The following is a 5,149-nucleotide window of genomic DNA, read 5'->3' on the forward strand; positions in this document are numbered from 1 at the left end:
AATGACACATGCAACCTGCCCTAATGGTGATAACATTATATTGAGAAAAACAGCCCACTGCGATAAAAGTAAGCCAATACACAAAATAGTCACAAATTGTAATTTGCACCATTAAAGAAATTCTGTTCAGAAACTGTGTGCTATAGAAGAAAATATGTTAATTCTTTTATTTAACACACTAATGGTACATTGGTCAGGTGGCCGCATTTGCCAGTGTCATTTTGGCTTTCTGGGGTGTCATCTGTGTTGTGCAGACCACACCTTTGGAAACTGCTGTCTTTTCTCTCAGTCCTGGATTAAGATTACAAACTCCTAGCTCAATGTGTGCAGCTCCAGACTCTCAGTAAAGATCTCAAAGCAGGACACCTACAGCTGACATGTCTCCTCAATCTGCAAGGGTCCGGGCATCCTCCCTGCCAGACATCTGTGGCTATTTACTCAGTAGATGCATCCCCGTGGGGAGGGCTTACTTGGATTTTTATGCTCCCCCTAACAGGGAATTTCTTCTCTCTGAGATTTGCTTCTGCACAATTGGCTTCTGCTCATCATGATCTCCACACAAGTTTCGACGACTCGTTGACTCCAGGTCTTTTTGTTTTCTGTTTTTCCCTGTTAAATCGTGTATTCCTTTCCGGGTACGGAAACTGCATTCTTACTTAAAAGCGAGAACCCGAATTTCCCTTTTCCTCTAGCCAGGGGACTAGTTGCATCTATAGCTCACATATTTTCCATCCATCTCCAAGACAAGCTCAGCATACTGGAGGCATGTGCAGCAGATGTCTTCCTGGTTAACATTTTCCCAGTAGAAGGCCTGTTAACCTTGAGTACCCAAACTTCAGAGAATGTTCACATTTATCCAATGCAACATTTGTGATGTATTTTAGGCTCCTTGTTGGCATTTTCCTGCAGATCTTTGATTTTCCAAGAACAGACTGCTGACGTTTGCAGGGTAGAAGGTGGCTGTGTCTGTGCCAGGTCTCAGTACCACTTCTCTCAATGCCGATGCCTCCTCTACCTACTTGTGATTCCCCATGAAAAACGCCCTCTTTTAATTCACCTGAATAAACTGCCTCTTCACCACTCCTGGATTCTAATACACTGTGTGGGTGTGGCAGGGGATGACACCACTTCCCTTCAGAGCAAGCCTCTGTTTCTTCGGTAAGCATGGGAGGCCACTAAAAAATTAATTTCAGCAAGTTGAAAAAGTCTCGGCAACATCACAAATGCTAATACAGCAAGGTAAGAGGGGCATGATTGCCTTTAAAAAAGGCCTTTTCATTGATAGTATTATCTCAAATGCTCTTAATAAAAAGAAAGGGTGCCACCCCTGGTTGCAGAGATCTCCTTAATGAGCTCCAGTTTTAAAGGAACATGAAGAAGGCGGAGTCTGCAAATGGAGATGAGCAGGGCCACAGTGAGCTGGGAACTTGTGAAGTGTGCCAAGTTCATCTGCAGCATCTACAGAGACTTTGTCAAGGATAGGCAAGAGATGAAGAGGAAGCAGTCGGAACAGACACTTTGGGCGGCATAAGTAGCACAATACTATCCCATCAGAGCAAGAAATGTTTGCTACTAAGGAGAATGTTTTAAGCTGGTGTGTGAGTCATTTTTTGCTGTGCAACAAATAACAAACTTAGGACCTTGAAACAACACACACTGGTTAGCTCACAGTTGCCTTGGATCAGTTCAGATACAGCTTAACCGGGTCCAGCCCTCAGGGCTTTGCAAGGATATAATCAAGATGTCAGGCTGTGGTGTCTGGAGCTGGGTGTCCAAGATCACATGGTTTTGGGCAGGAATTAAGTCAGTCCTTGCAGCTGTAGCACCGAGGCCTTTGTGCTGTCACTGGCTGTCAGGCAGGGGTCACTGCCAGCTCCAGAAGCTACCCTCAGGCCCTAGCCTGTGAACCTCTCACAAAATGATAGTTTGTTTCTGCAGTGCCTTTCAGTTGTTCCAGGAAAGTGCCTCTCTCTCCCCAGCCTGCCACCGTGGAGTCTTATATGACATAATGTAACCACGAGTGGGTGACAACTCATCTTTGCCATCTAAGGTAACGTAATCAAGAGAATGACATTCATCATATTCACAGGTCTCACCCACACTCAATGGGAGATGATTAGACAGGGCATGCATGACGCATATACCAAGCACCAGAGGAGCTTAGGGTTCAGCCTCTCATAGCTAGACCGGAAGATACAACACGGTTAAGAGGGCCAAAACCAAGAACAATCACAAGATGTCATCTACAATTAGTTTAAACTTAGTTCAGCATTCTAGATGCAGGTAAGAATTCTAGGTCCATTCAAGTTTACTGAAAGGCTGTCCCCAAAAACTGCAGGGAACCACTCCTAGTCATCCTGAAATATAGGCACGTCCCCTCAAGTCTGGAGTTGCCACCAACTTGAAAATAAGGCAAAGAAGTAGACTCCAAACCAAAGACTCACGGTTTAGCTATGAATTGTAAAATACATCAGACGGTTTTTTCTCAAGCTCCTAGAGAATGTTATATTGATTACCAGGAGCTAGTGCTGATTCACTAAATCAGTTCCCTTCAGTCTAACCCAGTTCTTTCTTGATGCAGCCTTCAGTAGAGAGCTGAGAAAATACTGAGAACATGATCCCCATTGACTGTAAGATAACTCACAGAGGTGCTCTTTGTGGGGAAAGTGAAGAAGTATTATCTGAAGTAAAGCGCTCGCTGTTTTTTTAACTGCTTTACCTAGAAGTGGGTCAGCTATAAAGTGGGATGGATATTAATCTGAAGAACGGCATTTTGCAGTGAGAGGAAGGACTGTGCACTCAGCACTGGCCCACTCAATACTAAAATGGATGTTTTGGAATGCTTGTAGATTGCCTATTTTGGGAACAATGGTCCATAAAATAAATCACGACCTGGACATTCAATATCATCCCTACAAGCTTAGCCAGTTGGCAGCAGAAAAATCAATTGAGCTTTCATATCATATGCTGCCTCGCATACAGTTGACCTTTAACTCAATACTATTTAACAGAGATCGAAGTAAACTACTCTATATAGGCTCAGAACTCCACTGAGGAAATACAATATGAGGAATCCCTGGCTTAACAGCTTTCATGTGACAAACATCAATAGTTCTAGTGGCCTTGAGGCACAGTATTAACAAGAGCCAAGAGGGAGAACCCACAGTCTACAGAGAGTTACAGCAGTGTATATTGCCTGTGCCTCACAATGCGAACAGATGGATAAATGGGTGTGGGGGGGGGGCGTTCATCATCAGATACATGTGGAAAATGTCCAGTCAAATGAAGTTAAGCAAGTTTCATTACTGTAATCCTTCCAGATGTCAGCATGTATTTTGAATATCTAAGGGTGGACAATGATTTCACTGAGAATTTCATGGAACTAGATTCTGGAAGCACTCAGGGAAAAACTAAATTATCACAACACCAGGCTGTCTTCATTAGTATGCAATGTCTATATTTAAAAAGCTAAAAGTCAAAGGTCATCTGCCCTGGACACAAGACTTCTGGCTTGTAGAGGTCAGTTCTAAGGGCCTGGAAAATTCCAAGTTATTCTGGCTAACCAGAGCACACCCAGAGGGGGAAGACAGATGCAGCACAGGATACGCTCAAGAGGATCTCCCTCTGTCTGTCCATGTGCACTGCTATAAAGAAACACCTGAGACTGGGGAATTCATAAGGAAAAGAGGTTTATTTTGGGTCACAGTTCTGCAGGCTGTATAGGAAGTGTGGTGCTGGCACCTGTTTCTGGTGAGGGCCTCAAGAAGCTTCCAATCATGGCGGAAGGCATGACGGAAGCAGACGTGTCACACGGTGAAAGTGGGAGCAAGGTAGGGGAGAAGGTGCCACACACTTTTAAACAATCAGATCTCACACGAACTCAGAGCAAGAACTCACACATTACTATGAAGAGGGCACCAACTCATTCATGAGGGCTCCACTCCCATGACCACCTCCAACCAGGCTCCACCACCTTTAGCATTGGGGATCGCATTACAACATAAGACTTGGAGGGGACACACATCCAAACCATATCATCCCCCTTCCTGTGTCTTGTCGTATCTCATTTTTAGTTGCCTTGTTCACAAGACAGCCTTATGAGCTGCAGAAGATGAAGCCATGGCATCCTTTCATCCCTTATGGTCTCTCTGCCCTCATATATGCATAACTATCAAGAGATAAGATGGTCTCAGCCTCTTAACAAGTTCTCAGTAGGAGGCCTGACCATTTGGGAAGCTTTTCCTTCCAAGTATTCATGGGCTATCAATTTAAAAGCAAGGACATTAAATCTACTCAAGACTCCGGACACATTCCTGGTTCCCTCCTATGGTAGGCTGCTTCTAAAGCGGCTTCTATGAATCCCACCTCCCTGTAGAAGCCTCTCTGCCTATCTGTGGGCTGGACCTAATGACTCACTTTTAAGCAATGGAATATGGCAAAAGCAATGTGACTTCTAACATCAGTTGTAAATGTCTGTGACCAATCTATAAATACATAAAGCAGATTCATTGTTGCTAAGGGTTGGGATGGGGGTCCGAGGCCTACGGGTTGAGGGGTAATAACTGAAAATATATGAAGTATCTATCTATAGCTAGACCACCCTGAACATGCCTGATCCCAGTTGATCTTGGAAACTAAGCAGGGTTGGGCCTAGTTAGAACTTGGATGGGAGACCACCTGGGAATGCTGGGTGCTGTAAGCTTTATAAGATAAAATAAAATTTTAAAAATAAATAAATATAAAAATGAAAAGATAAGAAATTTCTTTTGAAGGTGACAAAAATGTTTTAAAATGTATTGTAGTGATGGTTGCATAAATCTGCAAATACACTAATAACCATTGAATTTTACAAATTAAATGGGTGAATAGTATGGTATGTAAATTATATCTCTTTTTTGTAGCAAAACTTTGATAACATTTTATTAAATATAAGTATCTTTAAAAAGCATTTTAACGTCTCTTAAATCAGTTTGCATTTTACAATCAATAATGTCTTTTGATCACTGTTGGGATAGACTGAGAGCATTTTAAATTAAAATTTCTTCATGAGATTTTAGACCACATGGGTGGTGTCAACTCAGAATATAAATCTGCTTGCCGTTCAAAATCCTTTTCCCCTCCCTCTACCTAGTGCTATGATTGAGACATG

General features: G+C 42.8%; 1 pseudogene; it reads left to right on the plus strand.

Annotated features, from left to right (window-relative positions):
- The first annotated feature begins 4,583 nt into the window (after positions 1 to 4,583).
- LOC126947072 (uncharacterized) lies at positions 4,584 to 4,702 on the plus strand (annotated as a pseudogene).
- The last annotated feature ends 447 nt before the right edge of the window (positions 4,703 to 5,149 follow it).

This window comes from Macaca thibetana, chromosome X (genome assembly GCF_024542745.1).
Source record: "Macaca thibetana thibetana isolate TM-01 chromosome X, ASM2454274v1, whole genome shotgun sequence".
In the NCBI taxonomy this organism is placed as follows: domain Eukaryota; kingdom Metazoa; phylum Chordata; class Mammalia; order Primates; family Cercopithecidae; genus Macaca; species Macaca thibetana.